This window comes from Echiichthys vipera (genome assembly GCF_963691815.1).
Source record: "Echiichthys vipera genome assembly, chromosome: 20".
Lineage (NCBI taxonomy): Eukaryota > Metazoa > Chordata > Actinopteri > Perciformes > Trachinidae > Echiichthys > Echiichthys vipera.
In genome coordinates, this window is record NC_139845.1 from 16,516,796 (window position 1) to 16,529,593 (window position 12,798).

Here is a 12,798-nt window from a genome sequence, read left to right on the forward strand (position 1 = left end):
ATGAACTTGGACCTTGATTTGTTCTCGCTTTAGTTCACTTTTAAGATGAACTAATCTCAGTTTTGACTGCAGCTCCAGCATCATGTGGACAAACCCAGTTTGTCATTGTTAACACACCCCTCGTGTGTCGAGTTTAAGTCTCCTAAGAGTCTGTCTGTCAGCTTAGCTATTCACAATCCTTCTCCTGTTATGCACTTAGTTCACCAGCATATCATGCCGATATTAGACTATTTTTATATAGCCATTGTTTGTACATTCCTCATAGCTCTAGTTAACACATAACATTGACACCTTACACTACCTAACATACCCTGCTCTCATTAAATAAATGGAAAGAGGATCTACTTTTATTTACTGAAATCAGACAAAACTATGCTCATTGTACAATATGACTCAGTGAGGGATATATACTGCTGTACAATCACTTTCTACCAAATAACACTGCCCCCTGCTGGTTTAAACCACCTAGACCAAAAGCTAAAGAAAGCCAAGCTTCCCCCTCAACAGAACACAGACATGGATTTTTGTAATACCCAAACAAGGTTTCAGTTTCATGGGTAATGTGAGTGCATCATTCCTTTATCTTTTTTTTTCTGGGGGTACTCTAAGTCTGAATATACTTTTAGTATATATAGGTCAAAGTATATAGAACAAAAGACAAACAATCGCAATAGGTTGGTGGAATTAAGGAGAATACCATAGAATTTTAACGTTTTGTTTTAGTTTTCCATATAGAATTCATGAATTATACTCCATATTTTTCACTATTATCAGTAATAAGAACTTGCTCAAAAGAGTGGGTTATTCTTCTTATAGATGGAGCAGAAATAAGAATAGTTTAGGAAGCATGCAGCAAAAATGGAGCTGTTCCCCCAATGATCTGCAACACAACCTTTTGATGTAATATTGAAATAATGGGTAGTTGTATAATTTGATATTATATTCAATCTTTGAGAAGGTCTCACAAGTAGATTATGTTTTATTTTATAAGCCACAAAGGCGGGAGCTTACTTTAGAAGTTACACATTGGCCAGTCACAACATTTAAAGCAAATAACACATGCTTGAAAGGAAATGGTATTCTCCTTACTGTACTTGATGGGATCTGCTCAAATTTAAGCAATACATTTTTATGGATTTTGGTTCATAATCTGTATTCTAAGTACAAAAGGAAATACTGCTATAATGATTTAATAGAGATAATTGATTGAATGCACCAATAGCCTTTTTAATTATATTGCATAGCATCTTGTATTTTTTTGTTTCCTTCTTTGCATACAGTATATTTAGATGCAGGTTTATTTTGGGGTTTGCTTAAGACCACATTTAGGTAAAAAAGGTTGAATTGAAATGCATAAGAAATACTTTTAGCCTTCTTGGATTATTTCTATAGGTGCACATAAGTGTTTAAGTGTTCACTTAAGGAAATGCTCGGGCTGAAAACTGTTTTATCAACTACTGTATAGCTTTTTTCTTTTCTTCTCCAGATGTGTGGAAGCAATATGCAGAATGTAAAGGCTTTAAAATTTAGACGAGATGTCATCTAGTTTTAAATGTCGGCTATCACAGTGTTTATCTGATAGAAAGGAGTTTCTATGATGAGGCAGTGAAGTGTTTTTTTCTTTTTGTGGAGCCGCGGAGTGAAACTCACTGGAGTATGTGTTGTCTCTTGGCCCTAGCGCAGTTTGTTTCTGATATTCTGTTTTGTTTCGACTCTGCACTCTGTGTTCTGGACCCGAATGAAACTGAATGTTTTTATTTCTGATTTTGAATTCAGGATTTTCCTATTCAAAACTTCATTTTGAAAACCCCAGAGCCAATGGGATCATCTCTGCCTCCATTATTGTGTTGTGTGTTTTATTGCTTAACAAAATTCCAATCTGGAGAACTAAACCTTGCAACTTCTTGAACAAACTACTGTATACATTTTTCACTTTTTTCTTCAGATTGATGTGGTAAGAAGATCAGCATGTGTTGCTGTTGATTGTATACAAGGTGGTTTGCTACTGGGAGGCTGAAGGACTTTTGATAACATCTCTGTGCCTTATTGTGCTATACTGGCCATTATCAAGAGCGTATAGTGACCACAGTAAAATGGTATTGTGTTGCTTAAACTATGGGATTTAGGTCTAATTCTATCCTTTCTTCCTACTGTATTGTATGTTTATTGTCTTTCAGTTTATGTAAATCAACTACCGAAGTCACTCATGTCTGCATCTTTAAACCATATTAACACAGGTGAACAAATAAGCTGTAAACGTGTCTCAGCAGTGAACTCAGTCCATTACTGTCCTTCCAGTAGCAGACGTAGTCTGTGCATTCTGATCAGGGCAACTGGCATTAAGCCATTTTGAGATTGTGTCCATCTTTCCACTACCTCTGCAGCCGTCATGTCAGAGCGAGGAAAAGTACCACACGGGTATAGAAAACTGATTTATGTTTTTGTAATTCTAATTGAATGGTATCACCTATCACCGTAGCTCAATGAATAAAGTATATATCCAAATAAAGCTTTGTCACATGACTCTGTTTGGGATTTTAAGGTTTGACTGATGTTTTATCAAACAAGCTGTCAGAGAGGAAAAGCTTTAATTATTCACAACCTAGTTAGTGAGATTTTTTTCCTATTTTATATATATATATATTATATTATATTATTGACCACATGTATGATCAGTAGGCTACTTTATTTCCCCCTTTCATGCATAGTGGTCACGACAGTGGACAGCTACTGAAAAGTTGGCTTGTACATGCATGAGTTTGTATGGTATATTTGGACATCGGCCACTACAGGACCCTAGCGCGTTATGCAAAAGCCACTGGTGGTAAGTACGACATGAAAATTTCTGAGAGATGGCCTGAACATTAAATTGCATCCAAGGGGTAACATAATTGATACAATTCGATTTTATACTGTGCATCACTGGCAATATTTAGACCTTTACTGCAACTTTTTTGTTCTTAAAAATACTAAATCTGGAGTAACGTCAGCTGTAAGTCAATTGATTCATGTTATTAGAATCTAAGTTGCAGTTTTTGTAATAAAAACAATATTTTGTGCGGATTACATCTTTTATGTGAGTCTTTATATTTTGTATTGTGTGTAATAGAAAGGAGCAAATACCATCTGAGTGAACAGCTGCCAGAAAGATAAAGATAAACAAATGCCAGCAGTAGTGACAGTGGGGCTGAGGAAGATGATGCAGAATATGTGAATTAGTTTAACAGCATTAAATGCATGTGTTATATTTATCACAAAATAGTTTATTCATTGGTTTGTTAAACACAATTCTGCATGCTGTCCATCTGAGTGGACAAGAAAAAAGAAAAGTTCAAAAAGTTCAAATATTTTTATCATGAAGAAGAATATATGTGTCATAAATCACACATGAAAAAGGTTTAAGGACAGCATGGGGCCTGAAGGTTAGTAATTCCCAGTTAATTTACTTTAACACTTTACCTTTTAGCCATTTAATGACAAAGTCAAAACAGGATTTTAGATTTCTTTTTTAAATGTATTTAAAAAAAGGACATGATTGAACCCAATAAGGAGTGAAATATCGTCTCTATAAACAAGGCTTAATGGTATGATATACTGAATATGGTCTTGTTAAGGATGTACAAACATTTGAGTGAAAGTCAATGGACTGCACATATGTAGTTCGCCAAACAGCCACTATAGGACAATGAGAGCATAAGGAAAAAAGATTCTCTAGTCTGATGAGACACAAATTGAACTCTTTGGGAAAACTCCACTATGATATGCACTACGTCTGAGAGCATCAGGCACCACCCATCACCTGGCTAAAACCATCCCTACGGCTAAGCATGGGGATGGCAACATCATGCCAGCGACTGGGACAGGGAGAAAGGTGAGAAGTGAGGGAAGGATGAATGCAGCCAAATACAGAGAGGTCCTTGAAAAAAAAAAAACCTTCCCCAGAGTGCACACAACCTCAGACTGCAGCGATGGTTCACCTCTCTGCACAACAATAACCTGAAGCATACAGCCGAGACGACGATGGAGTGGCTTCGGGACCCGTCTGTAACTGTCCTTGAGTGTCCTAACCAAAGCTCACGCTCTAACCCTACAGAGCAGTTCACAGACCCTTACTATTAAACCTGACGAAGCTTAAGCTGCTCTCTGAGGAAGAATGATACACTTCCCAAAAATCCAGGTGTGCAAATTACCAAATAAGGGTCGGAATACTAACGGAAATGGGAGATTTCAGTGTGTGGATTGATGAGGGATATGGTCATTTTACCCATTTAAAACTACATCTATAACACAAAGTTTGCTAAAAAGAAATGAACTTTCTGAAGCCACTGTAGAACTTTATATAAAGAATGGATACATTATTAGTTGTCTTGAGCTTTAACCCTAATCAACATCAATATAAATTTAGTTTTTTTTAATGTGGGGTGTCTCACTATGGTTGAAAATTCTCAGTGCATAATAAAATGTGTAAGATTTTCTTTCTTCAGTTCTTCAAACTGGTAGATCCACTTGGGCCTTGTTTGAATTAGGGCCTCAATATGTAGTTGATCCACAAAAAATATATATAATTCACACTGTTTTCCATAAATCATTAAGCTAATCTTGCAATTAAATGTTTTAAGATGTGAGGTTCTGCTTGATTTCAAATCATAATACATTTTGTTTGTTTTGTTTTGCTGGTGTAACCAATCAGAACAAGCTATTTGAAAACATTCATTCATGCTCTGGTAACCTGCGATAGGCAGTTTTAGAGAGTGCCTGGTTGCAGTGGAGAAGGCTGTAGCTGAGACTGACGTGGGCGCCGTCCTGCCGCCCAGACCATCATCAATGTAATGATTCAGAAACTGGGCCACCTCATCCACATCTACCTGCCCAAGGTGCTGCAGATCCTGCTGTGTGTCACCGCATCTGTGTCCACCGTCCTGGTCAACAGGGACCAGGTAATCAAGAGAGAGGGACTAATACGATTATTCATTTGTTTCTTTCACAGATTTTTAGTGATCAGAATCTAGAATTCTTTCTTATACAGTATAAGTTCCCAAGACAAGTCTCTGTATTGCAGTTATTTGAAGTATTCCTACCTTGAAAAATACTCTAAAATAGACAGTCAGTACAATAGGCTCTGTAGCTGTATGGGTACAATTAGTCAAGACAGTGTCCCCAGGTTATCATCACCACAAAAGTTCTAATTGAATATTTAAGATATCCTGCTGACAGAGAGACAAACAAATAAACCACAAGGTGAAAACAGACCCTTCATGGTGGAGATAATAATCCTTCAAGGTGTCAGCACAATGAATAATCATATCTGTGTGTGTATTTTCATCAACAGTCAGCGCACGAGATCGGCCCTCATGGACTCTCTTTCTCTCTCTCTCTCTCTCTCTCTCTCTCTCTCTCTCTCTCTCTCTCTCTCTCTCTCTCTCTCTCTCTCTCTCTCTGCTTCAAACCCACTAATGACCAAGCATGAGTCCGTCATTAATTCTGCCTGGTAACCAATCCCAACACGCACTTTAAAGATGCAGCCCCGGACCCTACCACAGACCCCCACCCTCCCCTCTGTCTCGTTAGTATGCAATGCTTTGGCGAGGGCTGCACGTGCCGATGACGGCTATAGACCCTCAGGCAGAGTTTCAGGCTAGATTTTAATGGGGCGGTAAGGGTCAACAGGAGCAGAGAGAACAATAAACCTCTCCGGTTTCCTGTGATAGGCCTTTCAGCAGGACCGGGCGGGAGAGTGGGGACCTATTGGGGTTTAACTGCAGAAGAAGTTGACCTTCAAAACAGTGTCAAACTCTGTTCCCTGTAGTACTGCATCACTCTGGTTTCTGGATATAGGGTTTGATGTTAGCTGTTTATATAGCTGTTTGTTTATCTGCATATAAAGATAACTATATAATGATAAAGTAAAGAACAAACAAGACTCTGTTCCTGTATGTTTACTGTGTCCCCATGTCCCCCAAATTCTTGAGAAGTTCCGTGTGTTAAATCAAAATAAATGGAGCATAGCGTTACTTCAGGCGGCGCACTGAAGTTGTGCATTTGTTAGCTGATTGGCATCAGCTGATTTATTCATGCTTCACAGTCGCTGGCTAATTCACAGCTGTGTGGCTATCAGCTGACTTGTATCCTCCAATCGTATTCATACAGCCATTCGACTTGACGTCAGCTGCTGCTAGTCCCTCTGCCACCTCAATCGCCCTGTTATATGCCATGTTTCTTGGTATAGGTAATTAGTATTTAGATTTAATGTAGAAGTATTTGTTTATTAAGGGGATGATTAGGTCTAGACCAGAAGTTTTAGTCTCTTCAGAATGCCAGTCGTGTTATTCCAGAGAATGGCAGTAAAAAAGACGGCAATTTTCACCTTCTGTAAAACGGTCTGGAAAAAATACCTCGGGTAAAGCTAGTCCCATCTAAATACGACCCTTTGTAAAACACACAACATGTTGATATACCGTCATATCTCGTCAATACATAGTTTCCACATTTTTTTGAGCATGGAGGCGCTTGAAGAAGCACTTTACTTTTGTCAGATAATAGATTCTGTCCTTTAGTTTCATGTTTACTTAAGAGGGGCGGCTGTGGATCAGAGGTAGAGCAACTGGGTCAGAGATCGGAGGTTCGATCCCCAGGTCGATCCCCCCATGTCAAAGTGTCCTTGGGAAAGACACTGAACCCCGAATTGCTCCCCGTGCTGCGCATGGATGTGTGAATGGTTACATTAGATCAAATGGTATGTAGATGTCCAAATGGTATGTAGGTGAATGAGAAAAGTAGTGTGAAAGCACCTTGAGTAGTCAGAAAACTAGAAAGGCACTATAGTAAGTACAAGTCCATTTAATTTTGTGATATCAGGAAGCAACGTAGCACGCACATGGTGACAGGGAGATGACGGCAGCATGTAGATCGAGTAACCCCTCCCACCTCTGGTAGAATTCAGGGATTTCTTAATCCCGTGCAAGTCGGTCATTTATATTACAAACTTCCTGAGGTAAGACTCTTTTACCCCACGTCCGCACATTAAACTAGTCCTGTCTGAATAGGGCTTAATCCCGTCTGAATAGAGCTTTTGATGCTCAAATTCTTGGCTCTTGTGAATCTAACCCTTTGCTATGAACTGTCTTTTCCTTGACCTTGATTGAAAGGAAATACATTACGTAAAAGCCTGTAAGCATGGTTTTGGTCATGTGCAGGTCAAAAGGTATTTGGATGTTGAGCTTAACACTGGTATCTCTCACAGCTTCCTAACTGTGTAACTGGACGAGCTGCCTCTAACAATTTCTGCAAGTTGTCAAAACTCAATCGGATCAATCAATTGGTGTGTTTAAATTCGAAAGTCATTGGGATCAGAACTTCTTTTTTTAGCTTTTTTTGTGTGTACAAGTGAGTGCAGCACTACGATAGCCTTTGATTTGTCGCACACCTCTGAGACCTTTTTCTACAGTTTAGCCTTTTGACGTATAGGACAACACATAGGACTGGTTTGTGTCAAACATCAACTGTCTTTAATTTGGTTGAAAAGGAAAAATTTTAGTTGGCATACCTGATTTGTGTAAGAAAACTGGAACAGCAGCATCTGCAGCATTTCCAGCTGGTTTCTATGTATCGGCAATGGCAGAGTGGCGTCCATCACATCAAGGGTGGACGATTACAACTGGCTGATATCCAAACGTACAAGGGCAATATTGTCCACCTCTAGTATAATGAAATATGCACTGATGCTATAACAGAGGGAAAACTGCTCTCCAAGCATTAGTTTAAAACCCTGTTATCGTGCAGCACACATCGACTGTTCAAATGAAACCAATAAACGGCGTCCCCAAGGCATTCTGACCTTGTAGACCTCAAACCGTCATGCCCAAAAGCTACAAGCTACTCTGGTGTCTCAACAAGACACACATTAACCTTTTTTGCGTTATTTTTCTGTGCAGATCGCCCACTTTGAAGTGCTTCCATTTAACCTTCATTTAACTTTTGTGTCATGCACTCCCAGGCGCCCCACTTTGACAGTGGAAGCCTTTAGAAGTCAGAAAATGCCTGAGGCTATAGATGGCATATCAACACATCTGTCTGCTCCAGCGCTAGGTTGTGGAGTGAAGAACTGGCTGTTCGTTCTCCTGCCACTTGCTGATTGGCTCTCGCTGTAGCTTAGTGTCAGGAAGACATGTTAAAAGGGATATTTCAGGTATTTTTGAAGTGGGGTTGTATGAGGTACTTATCCATAATCAGTGTACTACCTTCAGCAGATGACAGCCAGTGCACCCCCGTTTGGAGAAGCAGGCAGGGGTCCCAGGAAAGAAGCAAAGCAAGGTCCTTCTGTGGATGGGGGCATCAACAAAAAATATTTTAACCACCTAAAGAAAGGCTCACCTTAGGTGGTTAAAAACATTTTTGCTGCTACGGCCATCCACACCAGTCAGCTACACTGCTTAGCTTCTGCGCCGAGACCTGCTTCTCCAAACTAGGGACGGGCCGACCGTCATTTACTGAAGGTAATACACAGACTCATGGGCGGGTTATGAGACAATGGGCCCCTGGGAAGAGACATGTAAGAGCCCTGTAGTCATTTTCTGTCTCTTTGTGTTTACTTGTGGTCATTTAGCATCTCTTTGTGATCATTTTGTGGGTTTTTTTCAGCAGCATTTTATGAGTCAGGGCCCCTGGCCTTAGGGGCCTTCTTATATCTTGACTAAGTAAGTCAATTAATATATCAGGGTATTCTTATGCATTTTACTTTGCTAATTGGTGACCCTAATTTTGGTTAGTTTGGTAGGTACTACTGGGACACCAGACGCCCAGGTGAAAGTCCTGTGATTTGCAACCGATCCACACCTTATTTTAATACATGGAATACATATGAATTGCAATGCGTTCATTTCTAGTTATACATACATGAAATACACACAAAGTAAAAATGTGGAATACACAAAACTTTTTGTGCAATATTTTTCATACAAAATCATAAGAACTGGGGATGAAACAATATGCGAATTGAATTAGACTTGAAATTGGTGTTAGCATTAGGAAAATGTTTATTTTCTCATTGACTTCTATGCAAACTGACTTCTTTTCTGGAGCCAGTGAAGTCGCCTCCTGCTGGCCATTAGAAAAAAATGCAGGTTTTAGGCACTTCCACGTTGGCTTCACTTTTCAGGCCTGGAACCTATGTCCATTATTTCCTACAGTCTATGATTTAGTCTTTGTGCTAGCCTCTCCTTGTGCCAGATTGTCTTCGTACCTCTGTGTCAAGCATTCCAGCCGTGTGTGAGTTTTTCCTTTGTGTTTCTGTTTTTCCCCCTGCTACCTAAGTTGGAATCATTGAACTCTCCCTGCTGCCTCCTCATCTGTTCATCTGTCTTTGGGTCCAAACCTGCTTTTCCTAAGATGTGACAATGATATACAATATTATGATTGTTCATCCATTCAGTGTATCAGTATGAGTCACTGTAGCCGACAAACTCAGAATCAGCTGTGATTTCGACACTGACTCCAGATTTTCCATCTAATTGCAGTTTTTATAGCTCTGTAATAGACTTATTACCCAAACAAGTCTTCAAACGGAGCGCTTTGATTTGGGTAACACAAGCGTGAATGTTGTGTGTAGCATCAGCCGACACCGGAGGGAATAATGAGTCCAGAAGGAAAAATCGTTTTTTTGGAGCATCTGATGTCGTGACAGAGTTTCACTGGCTTTAGCAGAAATGAAGTCAGACAGTGAAGATCTGCTTTGCTGCTTTGATCTGGCATGCCTTCCTACTTAACTTCTGATGACACTGCACTTAGAGAGGGCAATGGGAGTGAGAAGCTTTCCCTCTGACTTTCACCTTGGATGCTCTTAATATTGAGTACATATGGAAAAAAAATGCAGCGTCTCAGCTGCTTAAGAGGCAGGTAAAAGGGAAAATGTTTTACCGGTCCAATCATCCTGTGCAGAAGCAGCTGCAGCTCAATGTCTGTGCCTGATTATGTATATTCAGTGTCTATCTTGAGCCTTCTTGCATGACTGTGTGCCACATTTGCAGGCACAAAGCTTCAGCCTGCACGTAGAGGGCACTCTTAGCTCGGTTTTCTCTGCAGTCCCACCATGCAATACCACTGGGAAGTTATTTATAGAGGCTGGCTTCAAAGGGGGAGAGAGGTGATTTTGCGTTTGTGTGAAAAAGAAAGGACAGTTTGGTGTCTTTTCAACTTTACAGACCGCATTCCCATTAGCTAATCTCTATCATTTAGGGAAATAAATTATACTACAATGCTATATTTGAGGTTTGATATGTCTCTGTTGCAGCGACATGCAGTGTTTTTTTCAAAGCCAACCTGAGTGAGTATGCTCATGTGATTTTTGACAGTTCGGTTTAGATGAGGCTCCGAAATGTGCCATCATCGCACACACACTTTCTCTGGCTTTATTGACAGTGAGTGGGAGGCCAAAGTTGTAGACTCTTGTCAGTGCTGAGGGTGAATTTTTCTGGTTTATGGGCAGATTTTGTGCAGCACAACTGTCTGACTATGAAATATGCCTCGGGCGTAAAAGCTCAAAAACAAGCAAATAAAGTATTTCAAATCAATCACCGTCAGCCTCCGTGTCACTGGACTGTCTGCAGCAGCTTTCCAATCATTAATTATATTTATCAAGCTGATCAGGCTGTTCAGTTAAGGGAAGATACAGCTGTCCAGGTCCTGATGAAATTGGCCATCAATAAATAACAGACACCAGTGCAAAACGACAAAGAAACAAGGCAATTGGCAAGAAGACTGGCAGCCTCTAACAGCAAAATGCCCAAATTTATGCTCCCAAAAAATGCCTTTTGCTTGGCAGTGTGTCCTTGTTTTGTCCTCAGTGTGTGTTGTTTTTCTGCCTCACAAGAAAATGAGAGTTTAATAACTAACAAGCAGACTGGTCACGCTTCTCCTTAAGTCATTGGCTTCTTGTGTTGTGAGAAATTAAGATTACAAATGAGTTTGATCTCAGCTAATTATGCAGAAACAAACAAAGTTGCTTTTCTTTGTTGTCAGATTAAATGATTTTCATGATTTTCTTCAGCGTTAAATAAAAGGGCGGTTTTGCACCCACCAAACTGGAATCCCTTTAGCCAGTGATGGAAAGCAACGAAAGTACATTTACTCAACTTTACTTAAGTAAGAGGTATATTTGAGTATGCATTCTAGAGAAAAAATATATTTTCCTACACCATTTTCTTTTGTAAGCTCTGTTACTTTACAAGGATTGTTCATACAATCATCAATAGTAAAGCAGTGTTTTCCCACGTCTTTTCCTTGAATAAGAAGAATAGCCAAAAATAGGCAACTGCAATGTCAGGTGATAACTACAGTATGTATGAGTTTGTCACTCATTACGGTATGACCTTAACTGTATCCTAATAAAACACAACAGCTTCCTTAAAATAAAGAAGGGTTGGAACCCTCTGAAGTTAGCTTATTCTGTTGATTTAAAGGAATAGTAAGTTACTATGGCATAATTAGGCAAAATGTCTAAATAAAAAAGAAATGAATAGATCAGGGAGACATGGCAACATAATAAAACGGTCATAATATTGAAGGAGACAGGCAGAAGCTGGCAGAGCACACAGCAGTAAGTGTAAAGAGCAAACGGCACAACAAATAGCATCAGAGACAAGGACGACACCACAAACACACAAATGAGCATAAAGCTACATTATCTGCTGACATCAGATCATCATTTGGGCCTCATCCGCAAATCTGTGTACCTGCAAATCTGTGTTTAAACTGTGCGTGTTCTACGCACAAATCCAGGACATCAGTATTTTCTTATTTGAATTGTTCGTGCTCTGCGAACAAATTTAGAACTTAGAGATGACGAACGCCCGGTCGTCTTAGAAAATGTTACACACCTTTTTACTAAATGCATATGCTGCAATAAAACCACATTCATGAAAAGCTCTTATTGACCATTTTTAATTTACTAATGCAGTGTACTTAATAACTATGAAATTGATGCCCTTTCATCCTCATTAAATAATGTCCAATTCTTCTTGAGCTGACAGATCAGAGGGCCCTTGTCCTCCACCTGTTTCTTTCTTTTACTTCAGGTCTGTTATTTCTTTTTCTCCTCATCTATCGTCACTCCTGAAGAAAACACAGGGAGTGTGCCCTTTCTGGCTTCTGACATTATTTTTTTCAATACCTTTAGTCATCGAAGTTATTTTGCTTTTTTGGTTCAACAACTTTAACGCTTTCTTCATGATACACCTTGAGAAAACCATATTTCATTATAGGCTATAGAGAGATTTGGAAGTGACAGTATGCTGATTGCAAACGTTGGAAGGATTCTGATTCATTTCTATTCACATATTATTGAATGAGGCATTGGATTTTGAAGTGGAAATTCATTTTCAAACACACCTTTACTTTACACAACCTTAATTTAGCCTGGTAAATACAATTTCTCAATAATAACTGCAGCCAGGCAGGAGGGAAAAACACTATTTGTGTTGGAGGGCAAATAAAATAAAGCAAAAATAAGTAACCTTGGAATCCCTATTCTCCAGTTTGTATTACTCAAGTATGTCTGTAAGTATGTATGAAAAAAAAAATCCCTTCCGTTAAATAAATTGAAGACCACATGAGACACACAACTTGGAGATAAATCTCAGCTGAAATTAAGAAGAAAAAAAACCCCCCGCCTCACACAGGGGGAGGGGGGGGGGGGGAAATACCCAACCAACAGAAACAATAGATGACAGACTTTTGTCTTCAGACGGATGTAAAAAGTCATTCATGTCTTTCAACCTGGTGGTGTGGAGGTTATGTGCTCAGCTG